This window comes from Paroedura picta, chromosome 6 (assembly GCF_049243985.1).
Source record: "Paroedura picta isolate Pp20150507F chromosome 6, Ppicta_v3.0, whole genome shotgun sequence".
Lineage (NCBI taxonomy): Eukaryota > Metazoa > Chordata > Lepidosauria > Squamata > Gekkonidae > Paroedura > Paroedura picta.
In genome coordinates, this window is record NC_135374.1 from 100,174,165 (window position 1) to 100,190,064 (window position 15,900).

At 44.8% G+C, this 15,900-nt stretch overlaps 1 long non-coding RNA gene across 1 annotated transcript in view; it reads left to right on the plus strand.

Moving 5' to 3' along the window:
* The first annotated feature begins 408 nt into the window (after positions 1-408).
* The window catches only part of LOC143840750 (uncharacterized), a 226,563-nt gene continuing 211,071 nt past the window's right edge, over positions 409-15,900 (plus strand). The window contains exon 1 of the long non-coding RNA XR_013232375.1: positions 409-542. This is a non-coding gene — a long non-coding RNA (uncharacterized LOC143840750). The remainder of the gene's footprint in view (positions 543-15,900) is intronic.

Below are 15,900 nucleotides of genomic sequence, written 5' to 3' on the forward strand. Positions count from 1 at the left end.
TATCTGCATTAATAAATACCTTCCACGAATATGCACCGACTATTTTTTCCCCCTCCCTCCTCCCTTTTCCTGGTGCAATATTACCCCCAAGCATCTTCTCTTTCCCTGTACACAGGACCAAAAGTGCAGGCACATCATTTATTGATAAGACAAAAAGAATGTAATGAAATTATCAATGTTCTTGAATTAATTATGAACATGATTAAGAAAGCTAAAATCTCAGGAGCCAGGATCTCATTACCCATTCAGTCTTAGGGATTGCTTTCATTCAGCACAGCAAAGAGGCTTTGAGCTGCCCCAGAATTGTCTCTCTTCTCCCTTTTTTATTTGTGGCGGCACCAAGGTTTTCTTTCTTTCCCTCCTCGGTTCGAGCTCCTTCTGGAAACGATCCCTCGCCCCGAGAATGACACCCATCCGCCTGCACCCCGGGAGGAGAGAGCCATGGGCCTGTAGATCACCGGCATCCCGACCTGCACAACCTTCTTTCGGAGGGCTCCTCCGTCGGACTCGCATCGCTTGGAGCTCCTAAATATCTTTTCAAGGTAAGTCGGAGGAGGTAGCCAAAAAAAAAAAAGTTCATTCAGATTTATGTCTGTAGCTGCGCTCCAGGACAGTCTGTTTCCCATTCTGCTTGGAGCTTTAATGACATCATTATTACGCTGTCTGAACTTGATTTAACTCAGAGCCTCTCACATACCTTCTTCACTTTGAGGAAGAACTAATTTTAGGAAGGGTTTTTAAAAAATAGCAGGCAGTGCTGATTTTTTAAAACAATCTTCAGCCTATACGTTTCTTTGGAAGAGCAGCAGCAGACTGGGCTAAATCATGTATGTGCTCCAGAAATACTAATTGGGTTATGATTTCCCTCCCCCTCCCTCCCTTCTATATCAGTAGCATCTGTGACTGTCCTTTTTTTTTTTTTTTTGCTGAAAGGGTTTTGAAGCAACGTTTTAGTGGAACACCTTCCTTGCCTTCCTCTTTACAAGGCCCTTATGAATTCGTTGTTGTTTCAGGGGGTTGGCCTGAAATGACTGTCTGATGTCGTAGATTGCAAATAAAAGAGGACAATTACCCGACCGAAGTGAAGTTATCATGACTCGATGGGAATAAAAATTAGTATCTGGGGTAGTGGTTCGAACTGTGCCAAGTGGGTTCGTGGGTGCTTTCCGTGCTTTGAGTCACAGCCTAATCTTGAAACGGCAGTTTGGGGGTTGCCACCTTCTGGCTTGAGAAAGAAAAGGGAAGGATACGAAGGCACAGAATCCCGAGAACTTGTTAGCACTGGGTATTTTAGAACAAGGACCCCGATGAACATACTTTGGGTAATTTCACAAGTGCTTCCTGGGACAAACGGCCGTGACTCATTGCTGGTATTTCCCACCAGAGGCAACTGAAGAGGTTTCATAGAATTGGAGAGAAAATGAAATCTCTCCGTTAATCGGCACCCATATGAACTCAGTCCAAAGCACCATTCTTTCAAACTGAAGGAAACAACATTGCTATGTCCCTTCTAAAATGCACTTTGTTAAAAAATCTGTGGATTGGAATATGTGCCATAATGCAGCTGCTTTAAAACAGGCATCTGAAATGGCACCCAGCACTCACACGTTTAAAACGACAACATAAAATCTCAGAAGTATTGGGGCAGGGGGAGAGGGGAGGGAATTGTGTCTGACTAATTGGACAATACTAATGTCAGGGATGCAGATTTATGTCACGGTTTTAATGTGGTTGCAAAACTGCAGACTTTATGTCAAGTCGGTGCATTGCTAACATTCGTAGGCTCACAATCAGCAGGTCTTTGTATTTCAAACTCTTTGATGAGGACCGGCCAAAGGCAAAACGGCCTTCTTAGGAATCCTCTTGCATTTTTATTTCAGGCCTGAGTCCCTTGCTGTGACATTTAATCCTGGAAAAAAATATTCCATTGAGCCCTGCATTATTTCTACTTGGGGAACTTTTAAAGGATGTTTAAAGATTGGGAATCCCAAAGCACAAAGAATGTGCATTTTGGCCAGTCCTGGAAATCAATTCTACAGGCTTCTTATGATAGTCTCTGAATTCATCTTCTAAAATGACGGGCAAATTCAGAGCATATTTTGTTCTTTTTAAAAAGCACAATAGGATTCCCTCTTCCTCACCCTACCCAAGTTCTGTATCAGGAGGGTGAAGTTTTCATTATCAGCAAGTGCATTGTAGAATTCAGGTGGGGATGAACGTAGATAGGCAAGAGAAGGGGATGCTGGTTATCACATCAGTTAGATAATTGCTCTTCAGGGCATAGGACTTTCTGTGCGGAACCCGGAAACGAAGCTTTCTTCAGCCCTGGTGACAGTGGATGCTTCTACATTTAGGCATGTTGCTTTCCCCAAAACTTTGTGCCTAGTCTTAAAGGAAATCTCAGCCAGCTCATCTTCTCAATGGCGAGGTGGCATTTCTCAGACCTTGACCCAGCATCAGGATAGTTTGGGGGAGTTATATGGATTTGAGTGTCTGTGTATCCTGAGAAATCTGATTCATTTGAAACTGACACAGAACCGTGTGTGTTGAGGCTATAATCCTTCAGTGCAGAAACGAGCAAGGAAAAATACAAGATTCCTCGTTGCATTGATGTTTATGGTTACTTTTTCTGCTGGATTATTTTGGAGAGGAAACTGGTGTGTAGAGTGAGAGCAGCACTCAAGTGAAAATGGGAAAGCAGAGGGGGAAAAGGGCCAGTCCCTAATTCTTATGTACTTTTTCTCACGAGTCAGATCCAGGGATTTGTTTTTGAAGTCAACCTGCTTAGCATGAGTGAAAGAATCACACAACTGCTTCTTGGAATAAAACAAATCCATTATTTAGAGCAGTCTGATTTAATGGCGTGAGTTATTTGTTCCTTTATCAAGGAGATATAGTTCTCATAATAAACAGTGGGGAATATATAGCTTGTAGATCAACAAGGCATGATTACTGGCATTTTCGTCTGCCTTCTTGTTTGGCGTTACATATTCCTTCTCAGTCAGTGTCCAGTCTGTAAAAAGTGATCTACCCTTTGGGGTAGATTCAAATAGCATCGGAAGGTGGAATGAAAACTGGCATGACTCGTTACACACATCTGCATAAGTATATACAGAACTGGCTTGATTCTCAAAACGTCATTAATTCCTGTCACCCCAATTGAGCTAAGGAGTCCTGTGAGCATAAACAGGCACATTGCTTGCTGAATCATGGAACATGGGCACTGTTTGCAATGCACATCCCACTGTGGGTGCCATTCAGCACACACACAACTCCCCCCTCCCCGCATTGCCTCCAGTGGGAGAGGGAGTATTTGAATGCTCGGCTCCATCTATATTTGTGGCATGTTAGGTCCAAGTGTAAGAGGCTATTAGAAGTAGCTGGACAGAAGCACATGTGTTTTCTCTTCTGGTAAAAGACACTGGGGGTTTGCTGTCATTGTCTTAATCGAGCATCTTTTCTCTCTTGCTTCTGAAGGGTGAAAAGTTCTTTTTTAAAAATTTTATGTCTCTGTGTACTACACGCACACACATATATGCCTTCAATCAGACAGACCAAATGAGCATGCGCCATTAAGGTCCAGGTTTAAGAAGTAGTACACAAGGCATGTATATTATAGAAAAGTGCCTGATACGGTGATTTAAAGGACAGAGATCACAGGACGGTAGCATATGACGGAAACATGGAGGCTGGATCTTTTTCTGTATTTCTAGGTTGGTCATGACACAGCATTGTATTTTTTTTAAAAAACATTTTATAGCTATTGATTTTTAGAAGCGGTGAGAATTATTATTTTTGTGGGACTTCTCTATTATTACTTTCTGTTACCTCTGCAAATAGAAATAGTTTTATATTCTAGTGTGGAGATGCTGGAACTGCTTTGTTGATTCAGACCTCAGCCAAATTTATTCGTAGTTAAAGTATCTGACCTGTTCTACCGTCGACAGAGAATGTCATGGTTGTGTCTGTGATCCTAGAACGCTTATGGAACCAGAGGTTCTGAAATTCCACCTTTTGGCAAACCCATTTCAGCATTTAGTCATGAAAATCAGGATGATATTTCAATGCCTCTTTCTGCCTGGAGGTTCAAATGGCCGCTCTGGAAAGAGCGATCGGTAATTTCCACCGCGCTGTCGATGTCTTTCACAGTTGTGGATTCCACAATCCCTGCCATTGTTTCAGACTGCTATTGGACTAATGCACCTCACAGACTTAATGGAGTCATCCAGAGACCTGTTGAAGCGGCAGAGTGCTTACCCATTGCTGCCGTGATTACAGGTATAAGACGCTACAAGCGTCTCCGTCAATGCACGAGGGCTGATTTTGAAGGGCACATTTGCTACAGATTTCATTCCTGCCCTGGTAGCTTCCTGTCATTTAAATCCAGTGGAAGTGCATTCCCTCTTTCCCCCTTCGGGTTTTGCATAGGTAAGGGATGCATCAAATCAAAGCAAAATTCTGCACCGCCGTCTTTATTTCCATAATTTCTTTCCTCTCACGTTTCTGTTATTCCAAGGAAGGACTTAGCAAATAATATAAGCAAAGGAAGATTCCCTCCCTCCCCGTCCTCCCAGCCCCAGAAGTTTAAATTGTAAAGAGAGACGACAGATGGAAGGGAAGGAAATGGGAGGCCAATGAGGGACGGCAAATGCAATTCTGCAGGTTTAAGCTTTGCGTTTATGTTCCTCGGTCAGCGCAAAATGCGATGCTGGAGGGCCGGTTCAGCTCCGAACGGGTTAAAGAGAACCCCTTTGCCTTAAGATTGATTTAAATCAGTAATGGATCTTCTCATAAAGCTGCTGTTACTAGATATTAGGCCGCTATCTCAGTCCTTTGATAGCACCGATAAGAACTGCTTACCCAGAAGATACTCCTAAAGGACAGATATTGTTTCCTGTACCTCTGGGAGCCGAAAAGCCATACTGCTGGATCAGGAACTTTTCCTAACAGCAAGTAAATCCAGGCCTTATCAAGTTGCAGCACGAACTGCACTCTTGTTTTATGATTCTCATTAGAGATTTAAGGACTAATTCCAGTTGTTAGTGCTTAGCAGTTTAATGTTTTCCATAGATAAGAATTAAGATTCTTCTGGGAGATTCTCCCCCCCTCCCCCATTTGTTAAAGCTTGCAGAATATATCCCTGGGAATGCACTTATACATAGGAAAACCAAGAGTATTTTATCAACAGTTTAAATGTGTGTGCTTTTTTTCACTTTTGAAGACAGAGGAACGTTAAAAATTTAGAATCTAATAATATGTGGAGCTCAAAAAAAAGGTAGTTGTTTGGATAAGGAAGAGGCATTTAGAATCTAAAGACGATCAGGCTTCCCTTTTGGGAAAAAATAGCCAAATAGGTTGAATATTGTATTGATGCAGAGCATTCTCTTGCTGATTATACAGTGTTCTCTGTGATTAAACCTACAAAGATAAAGTTGGCATCTTGAAAATGGACACGTCCTTTTACAAAATCTGCTTTATTTCTTTTGCTCTCCCCCGTTCATGTCGAAATGACGCCCCAAAACAAAACATCTTCTCTGTGCTTAACATTTTGCACATAAGATTCCTTGCCCCCTGAGCAGGTTATGCAGACTGGAGTCTCGGTAGGACAAAAATGGCCGTGATCATCACTTGATAAACAATCGCTTCATCAGTTACTCCATTCATCTATGTAAAAGCAGATGAAATTTGATAAGAGTCTGCAAAATTCCTACATATGCATTTTAGCCTTCTGAAGTGAATGTAAAAGAGCACACAGCGCTAGATTTGAAAATAGTCTACCACTTATTGTTAACAATAAATGCCATATACAATAGGTGCTCTCAGTTTCCATCGTACCATAATACACCAAAGTGAAGATAACCTCAATAACAAACGTCTGTTTTAACTTGCAGTCCCAACAGTTAAGATATGCCTTTACTGACACATCACACAACCAAGCTATCAATCAATCAATCAACCAACCAACCAATCAATCAATTAGAACCTTAGTTGGGTAATTTATAGTTAATGGTTTGGTGGGATGGGGCACCAAGCAGTCAGGTCTCTCTGTCCAGGGGGTGCTAGCTGTCACTCACATGTGATTAGCACAGCAAAGTCAAACAAACCCAAAAGTCAGAAGGGTTAGAAATTTTGGCAGAGTTTAAATATGCAAAGAAGTTTCACAGCACTGGCTGAAATAATATTTTTATTAAGAAGAGAAACAACTATTTAAAAGAAAGACGAGGTATAGTCCTAGCAGTCTAACTGACTAAATTTGTTCTGGAGGGAATGCAGCAGGAAGTATGATCAAAGGAGCAGGAAGTCTCCAATTGAGCCCATCAGGATGAGATTATTTGTAAATATCAGGAAGTTCTTAATCTAAATATGATAGCTACATATCTCTGATGATGCCCCCTGTAGGATATTCTTCTTAGGTGGTTGAATCTTGTGCACTAAAGATGTTGCATATTCCAACTAGAAAAAGGTGAGGTTATCCAAGGCAGAAAAAAGGTTACGCTCCAAGGTGTTTTTATATACCACTTTTCACTACCTGAAGGAGTCCCAAAGCAACTTACAAACACCTTTCCTTTCGTCTCCCCACAACAGATGTTCTGTGAGGTAGATGGGACTGAGAGAGCTCCAAGAGAACTGCTCAGCGAGAACAACTCTAAGAGAACTGGAGCTAGCCCAAGGTTATTTAGGTGACTGCATGTTGAAGAGCAGGGAATGAAACCCAGTTCTCCAGATTGGAAGCCGCTGCTCTTAACCACGACATTACGCTGGCAGCAACTGAAGATCAGACTGACAAATGATGTAATCCAAGGTAGGAAAGAGGCGTAGTAGTAAAGGCGGCAGCATTACCAGTGAAGGGAACACAAACGTAGGCCGTCCGTGTCCTCTCTAGTGAGAGAAGTTGCTGAGCCTGAAGTGCTTGGTAGGACCAGGTGCAGCTGAACAAGTCCTCAGGGTCAACTGATTAGGTGCTACACCTGGTGGCAGGACTGGGAGTGCAGCCCCTTGAGCAGCTAGCAGTTCAGCCTGCAAGACTGGCGGCAGAAACACAGCATGCAAGATACATGCTCCTAGTGAGTCTTCAGCCATGGGAGGACTAAGCCCTAAGTCTCTCCCTCCCCCCTAACCAGCAAAAAATGACCTCAAATGAACTTGGGCAAAAAAAAAAAAAAATTGAGTAAGGAATTGTAGCAACCAGTTACAAATTAGATTCAAACCTACTACCACTAGAAGATGATTTGCTTTGAGGCCAAGGCGGGCTTCAGTTTTGGATGGGCGACAAACAGGAGTATTCTGGTGGACCCTCTCCCTAGCAACCCCATTCACATACACGCAGACATTCCTTGACTGGTTATATGAAAGGCAGGGGTAGGCAAACTGTGGCCCTCCAGATGTCCATGGACTACATTACTGGCAGGGGTTCATGGGAATTGTAGTCCATGGACATCTGGAGGGCCACAGATAGCCTACCCCTGATGAAAGGTATGAAGGCCTGCTGGGACTGGGTCAGACAGGTAGGGAGCTGGAACATCAGGACCAGAGGCACAAGCCATGTCCAGGCAGGCAGTTCAAGACAAGAAATGGCAGGGTGAAGAGCAAAATCATAATGAGGCAACCGGCCCAGGGAACTAGCCACAAGAGAACAGAGCCCTCCCGTTACAAACACACTTCTAGAACTGAGGAGTTGCCTCAGAAGCAGAGCTTATATAGCACCAGCTCTGCTCTGATTGGGTCCCCCAGTCACATGGTTCTGCTGGCTCAGGCTGCTGTTCCTTGAGTGGCCACTTGCAAAATGGTGTGGGGCTTACTTCAGGCCTAGTTATGCTGGCTTGTGTGTGACTGTATGGCAATGCAGAGAAAAGGCAGTGAGCCCCAATTCCAGGGCTTTATGCTTGAAATCCCTGGTGCCCTGCAAGGGGGTTCAGGTATCCCTCCTAGGGAGTGATGACAGCAGGCAGCAGTAGAAGCAGCTCCATACCACCATCCCAAGAGCCAGCTTGGTGTAGTGATTAGGAGTGCGAACTTGTAACCTTAGGAGCCAGGTTTGAATCTGCACTCCCCCACATGCAGCCAGCTCGGTGGCCTTGAGCTCACCATGGCACTGAAAAAACTGGTCTGACCAAGCAGTGATATCAGGGCTCTCTCAGCCTCACCCACCTCACAGGGTGTCTGTTGTGGGGAGAGGAAAGGGAAGGAGATTGTAAGCCGCTTTGAGATTCCTTCGGGTAGAGAAAAGCGGCATATAAGAATCAACTCTTCTTCTTCTTCTTCTTCTTCTTCTTCTTCTTCTTCTTCTTCTTCTTCTTCTTCTTCTTCTTCTTCTTCTTCTTCTTCCAATGGTCCAAAGCGAGAAAGAAATGGGTAGAAAGTCAAGCAAGCTAGGAGGTGCCAGTGCTTTCTCTCCTCACTGCTGCCACCACAACATGAATGTTCCCTCTAATTTTTCACCTCCTACTGAGCCAAGTGGTTCACATCCTGAGCAGAATATATCTCCTGCAATGAGTGGTGGGCACTGCATGATGCTGCACAGATCCAGACTGCTGCTGTGTCAATGAGTGGCTGCTCACACACACAGCTTAGAGGGAACACTGCTCAATATCTCACTCCCTCGTGGCATTTAGGGTTGCTGTCCTCCCGGTGCAGCCTGGAGTTCTCCCAGAATCAGACTACAGAGATGAGTTCTGGGGGGAAAGAGCAGATTTGGAGGGTGGTCTATGTCATCCCTGCCCTGCTGAACTCCCCCCATTTACCAGACTTTGCCCTTTCTGGTCTCCCTCCCTAAATGCCCAGCATTTTTCCAAACCAGAATTGGCAATCCTGCTTTTGGCATACAGGGTGGTAAAGAGAAAGAAGAGGAAGAGCTGCCATTGCATCACGTATCCCACTGGCTCCAAAGGAAGGGAACAGACAAGTGAGCACGGAATGACCTCTTGGCTTTGCCAGGACTTGATAGGCTGGAGCAAGAGGGGGTGGTCCGAAATAAAGCTGGCCCAGCCACTGAGTCATAGTTGGGGGTCCAGGAATCCATGCGCTCTGTATGCTCTGTGTTGATGTATGGAGCTGGCAAGTGCCCAGTGATGCCTGACCACACTACCTGGGCTTGGTGTGATGGTTCAGAGCGGCAGGCGCTAATCTGGAGAACTGGGTTTGATTCCCACTCCTGCACAGGCAGGCAGCTTGGGCCAGTCACAGTTCTCTCAGAGCTCTCTCAGCCTCACCTACCTCATGGATTGTCTGTTGTGTGGAGAGAAAGGAAAGGCAATTGTAAGCCACTTTGCAACATTTGGGGTAGTAAAAAGTATGGTACCAAAACCCCAGCTCTTCTCCTTACGTTCTCACAACCAGCAGCAGTTTATAGCCTCCAAAACAGTCAACTATCTATTTGTTTTAGATATTTATACCCTGTTTTTCCCACCTAGTGGGCATCCAAAGTAGCTCAAACTTCCTTCTTCTCCATTTTATCTACACAACAACCCTGTGAGGTTCTTTAGGTTTAGACAGAACAACCAGTCCAAAGTCACACTGTGGAGTTCCATGGCAATGTGGGGATGCAGACCTGGGTCTCCCTGCTCCTCATCTGAACCCCCAACCAACTACATCACACCTTTCCTTTCATAAGGTGCCCAGGTGTGTGTGACATAAATACCCAGAACTACCCTTTTAATAAGCCCAGAGCAGGATCTTGCCAAAGCTGAGAGTTTACTGGAAGAATTAAGCAAGTGTTCCAGTTTGGCAGGATGGATCATGCCCTGAGTGCCTCCAAGCAATTAAAGTCCCAGACTTTTCAAAATCACCACGCAGTCATTTTTGCGAAGGGAGGAATGCAATTCATGTCTTTAGTATTTGCCAAGTGAGCTCTCTGGAAGGCCCGGCTCTTCCCTGCCATACAGTTGCCCAGAGGGGGCAAAAAACACCCCGGTCAGCTTCACGGTGCTTTGTTGCACCACGGAATGGACCAGTGCATTTTTTAATCTTGCAGGATGGTGGAATTGTGCATTCCCACATTCCTGCAAAATACCCCCCTGACCCTCCCCCCCCCCATGGTGGAACCATTCTGCTGCTGCTGTGTTTCCAAGGGGAGAAAAAAAGTCTCAAGCTGGCGATGACAAAGTGATTTAATGTTCAAAAGATCAAAATGTTCACAGCAATTTCAAAACGTATTCCCAGGTATATTCCGTTTTCGCTTCTTTCATCAGTGAATTCTCAGTATTGTAATCTCAATCTTCTCTAATAATGTTTGTTGGAAATAATATTGTTGGATATAACTTAATATCTTATAGTTTCTTGGGTATATAATTCAATCCCAAACTGGTCGCATGAATTCAAATTTGTAGGGGTCTACTAATATTATGGGTTGCCCTTTGGTACATGAGTAATATTTTGTCATGTTTAATAATGCTGAGAAGTTAGTAGGTTGTATCCATGGGTCCATCAGTATGCTTCAGGGTGAATTGCTGTTTTCATTACTGTTCTGTTGTTCAACTGTACTATTTGTTCTATTATTACTGTTATTACTATTACCATAGCTACCAATTTCTTAAGAGCCTCTTGTGGCGCAGAGTGGTAAGGCAGCAACATGCTGTCTGAAGCTGTCTGCCCATGAGGCTGGGAGTTCAATCCCAGCAGCCGGCTCAAGGTTGACTCAGCCTTCCGTCCTTCCGAGGTCGGTAAAATGAGTATCCAGCTTGCTGGGGGGGTAAACGGTAATGACTGAGGAAGGCACTGGCAAGACCACCCCGTATTGAGTCTGCCATGAAAAAGCTAGAGGGTCAGACATGACTCAGTGCTTGCACAGGGGATACCTTTACCTTTACCTTTTTACCAATTTCTCTGTATTGTTCTGTTCTATGTTTCATGTAAACCGCCCTGAGCCTCAGGGAAGGGCAGTATATAAATGTAATAAATAAATACATAAATTAATAAATTAACATTACTATGTGTATACCTCTATAGCCACTGCTATAGTCACTATAGTGACTCTATAGTCACGGCTATAGAAGTAATACACATAGTGATTGAATTATATACCCCAAAAACTATATTCCATTCAGAAATTCTTAATAATAATGCATTGTACCCCTTTCTCTCCTGCCGGAAAGAAAGTGGGATTCTTGAATGATTTTAATATGGGAATCAGATTGTTTCAAATATTGACTTCTAATTTATGGTTTATTGTTGATATGTTGTAAGCTACCCTGAGTCCTCAGGGAAGGGTGGCATATAAATGGAAAAAAAAATCCAAAAGATCACAAATTCACCTCTACAGAGAAACTATGTAGGGTATGGGGAAAGGGAAGGAAGGGGTCAGGATTCTGGCATAGCTGCTAATGCAATTGTCAGCTGCAGAAATGATTTCTAAGTGCTGTTAGAATGCATTTCTGTGATGGTCCACTCTAATAAACACCCTGGCAAGAGACCCACGATGTTCTCAAAGTTCTCAGAAGCTTTGGGAAGTCTGGAGGCCATATTTGCCAAGAACACTATATCTTCAGAGTGTACTTCCATAGCACTTAGGAGGAAAAAAAATATATTCCCCCGTGGTTTTTCCTTTGCAAGGGAGAGCTCAAAATGGCCTCCCATTTTGCTGCCAGAGATCTTTTTTTTAAAAGTTGAAGATAAGCTTGCATTTGAACCTGGAACCCTCAGCACGTCAGTTGAATGTATGCACACTGAGGTCCATTTCAAATGGAGCTCTTGAAACGCCTTTGGCTTCTAAAAGCAAACGTATTTTGTTTAAAGGTTTCCCACCCTTCAAGGATAAAGCACAGCGACAAACAATGGATCAAAGCAGGCTTGGTTCAGCCTCCGTTAACTGCAAGAGGACAGCGTTTTATCCGTAAAGCTTTTGAAATGTTTAAAAAAACCCCACCTTTTTTGCTTTCTGAAGCTGGGCTAGAGACTCAGGAAGAAAGGGACGGTCCTTTCTGTTTGTTACTATGCTGCTGAACTGAGGATATAGGCGGCAGGTGATATAGGAGGCAGAACTGGAGGCAAAACGCTGAAACAACATCCCATTTGCCCCGTGGGACTTGAGAACACAACCAGGCAAACCTGACATCTGGAATCCGTGAGCCCTGAAAAACCAGGGTTGCCTCGTTCCTTGTAATTAGAATTGACTGGTTACCATGCTGTGTATGAAGCTGCCACTTTTCTCTTTGAGCGTTTCAGGGCAGGGGTGGGGAGTGGCCAAAATGATGTTCCCAAATGTTAGCCCCCCCCCTTTCCTGTGAGCAGCACTTAACAGCCAGAGAATTGGGGAAATGGGGTATTCTCCGGTTGCAACTTTAGAAGGCGATCAGTTCTCTAGACACGATCGGCGTTTCATGCTTAAAGCAAGGGAAGGCCTTTTGTCAGCGTCGTTACCGTCTTGAGACTATGGCTGGCAAAAATTTGCCGCGACTTGTTTCCCAGGTATTTTACACTGGGCATAAGCCGCCTCCTCGACAGGAGATAAATTTATTATGAAGAACTCCCAGTAGAGAGCTTGGAAAACTTACACAGAGCCGTTCCGCTTCCAAAATGCTGTTCAGTCGATTTTTCCAAAGCACCCAGGTAACAGCTGGTGTAGGCCATGTGCCAAGCCTGACAGCCCATATGCTCTCTTTAGTGCGGTAATTATCTCAACACAAAACTCTGATAACCCAGCCTACAGGGTCCAGTTTCACCAGGTTAAATTGACTCCGTGGCTTTGTTAGTCCATTCCTTTGGCACAGCGAGAACTTCATCAAGAGCTTTTAGCATTGTGGCTGCCTCGGAGAACCAGGCAGGCTGTTAGTTCCAAGACAGGTGTCTTATTAACCCAAGGAGATTGTAGCTTTCACTTCATTAGTGTGTCACTCTGCGGCATGTCTACAGCGAATGGGCTGTCATTGTTTCTATTGGGTATCCCTTCAGTCTTTCTTTTTTTTTCTTTTTTTTTTTGGGGGGGGGGGGTAAATTGTACCTCCACAAGGCGTTAGAATTTAGTTTAGATGCACTGGGTTCGCACAAATAATCCACTGTGGAAGATTTCCCCCCTCCCCCCAAGCCAAAATGGTTTATAGTAGCCATGTTCACATGTCACATAGAAAACGTATGTTTATCTATACAGGATATTTCTATGCTGCCTCTTTATAGTTCTTCTCTAGATGGCTTACCATTTAAACCAGCCTGGTGCAGTGGTTAAGAGCAGCGGCTTCTAATCCTGAGAGCTGGGTTTGATTCCCTGTTCCTCCACATGCAACCAGCTGGGTGACCTTGGGGTAAGTCACAGTCCTGTTAGAGCTGCTCTTGCAGGGCAGTTCTTTCAAAGCCCTCTCAGGAAGGCAAGGCAATGATAAGCTGCTTTGAGACTCCTTCAGGTAGCGAAAAGCAGCGTATAAAATCCAACTCTTCTTCTTCCAAACCATATCTCAGTATTAAAAACAAACCAATTGACAGCATAAAAACTCTACATAAAAGAAGAAGAATTGGTTCTTATATAGACAGAAGCAGATCATTTAAAAGCTGGTAAAAAGTCAGGGTAAAAAAAGAGAGGTGTATTTGGGGAAGGTGTCTGAAATAAAATCAAGTGGCATCTTCATAGGCAGCTGGGTGACCTTGGGCCAGTCACAGTTCTCTCAGAGCTCTCTCAGCCCCACTTACCTCACAGGGTGTCTGTTGTGGGGAGGGGAAGGGTAGGTGATTATAAGCTGCTTTGAAACTCTGAGTAGTAAAAGTGGGGTGCTAAAAACCAGCTCTTCTAAACCAGTGGTCCCCAACCTTTTTATCACTGGGGACCAGTCAACGCTTGACAATTTTACTGAGGCCCGAGGGGGTATTCTTTTGCCGAGGGACGTCGCTGCCACCGCCTGAGCCCTGCTCCACTTGCTTTCCCGCTGGCGCCCCTGACTTCCTGCTGTCCATTGGGGGGCTCTTGCCAGCAGCAGCTGCGCAGTGCCATGCCGAGGGGGAGCCTCAGCCATGGCGGCCACCGGAGAGCATCAAAGATGAGTAGCAGCCAGGGAGGAGGATGAGGAGGAGCTGCAGCCCGGTACTGACTGAGCCATGGACCGGCACCGGTCCCCGGACCGGGGGTTGGGGACCACTGTTCTAAACCACAGGTGTATGGGGAGGCTACCTAGGGCATAAAGCAGCTGAGATTTGTGGTCTTCTGGGACCAGAACATGCTATAGGCCTGATGAGGACACACAGTCCAACCTACACTTCCATCTGCCTGCACTAGACTCCTAAATGCTCAGCCAATCAGAGACCGAACTGCAATAGGCTGAGGGCTGTGGGGCTGCATGAGATTTTGGCTTAGAGAAACTCTCGCTTCTGCTCCTGCTGCCCCCCAGCTGCTATAAGCACTCTTGGCCATTTGTGCACAGACTCGACACTGTTACTAACTCATTGTGGGTGGGTGGCTGGCAAAAAGCCCCTCTTCAGCAGGCGTGCCAGGCGTCTCCTTATTTAACTGGAAACGGCTCCTCGTGCAGACCTGAGAAGATCTTCTGAAATTTTAGGAGAGGGCTTCTTCATCGGTACACAGACATGGGTGGTGTGCTTGTCTGAAGAACAGTGAGAAGAGCTTGTGGAGAGAACTTGTACTGAGTCAGTCCTTGGTATGTCCAGCTGCCTGTTCAGCTGGAGGGACAGCAACTCTCCTGAGACTCAGGCAGGGTCTGAAGGTGTCCAGGGCCCAACCTGGGATCCTATGTAGATAAAGCATTCGTTCTGCACCTGGGCTGCAGCGTCTCCCCAAGAGGGATTCTGGAAGTGGGGCCTGCTGCACGCATGGAGCACGAAGTCCTTTCTGCCAGGGCTGTTATGTACTGTGGCACTGAAATGAGTGGTGTGTTATTATTAGCAGTAGTAGATCGCGCCAATATTGCCGTTTTACAGAAACATTGTAATGAAGAAGAAAAGTTGGTTCTTATATGCTGCTTTTCTCTGCCCGAAGGAGTCTCAAAGTGGCTTACATTTGCCTTCCCTTTCCTCTCCCCACAAGAGACACCCTGTGAGGTAGAACTGAATTTCAAGGGGATTGATTGGCTGTTTTGGCAAAGAATTATCATTGGCTGTATTTGGATGTGTGACACAGTTTACTAATGTGACAGAATCCACTTTTGCTATATATTCCCATGGTCATGTAAGGAGTTCTTAGTCTGAGGAAGTGCTTGCACTCGAAAGTTCACGCCATGAATAAATCTTTTTTGGTCTTAAAGGTGCTACTGGATTCTGATTTTATTTTCCTGTGAGGCAGGTGAAGCTGAGAGAGCCCCGATATTACTGCTCAGTTAGAACAGCTTTATCAGTGCTGTGATGTGGCCAAGAACACCCAGCTGGCTCTGTGTCGGGGAGCAGTGGTGACCCAACTTCAAATCCATATGCCAGGAAACTTACCGGGTGATCCAGTACTCTCCCTCAGCCTAATCTATCAGGGTTGCTATGAGGACAAAATGGAGGTCAGGAGAATGATGTTATAATGTCCTTTAGGCCCCCTTTGGAGAGAAAAGTGGGGAATAAATCTCAAAATAGGACAACACATGAATAAAACTGATCCAACATTCTGTTTGCATATTCAAATAGACATTTACAGAGTAAGTGGTGTCTAGTTGCTAAGAATCTAAATCAGGCTTTCTCAACATTTTTTAATGTCTATTTTTAATGTTGAGAAACTCCTGAAACATTCACCAGGCTTCGAGACGCCCCAGAAGTGGTACGATAGTGGAAGAATATGGTTGGGAAGCAGAGCTGTGTACATGCCCACCTTGGGCTCCTCTCCTTCCTACCCCCACCAGGCCCATCATTGGCCATTTGAGGACTGGGCGGGTCGCCATGACCATATATATATATATAAATAGTTAACCATTTGGGAATTCTTTCCAGGGCCATCAAGAAACTCCAGGGTTTCACAAAACCCTAGTCAAGCAAGCCTGATCTAAACTG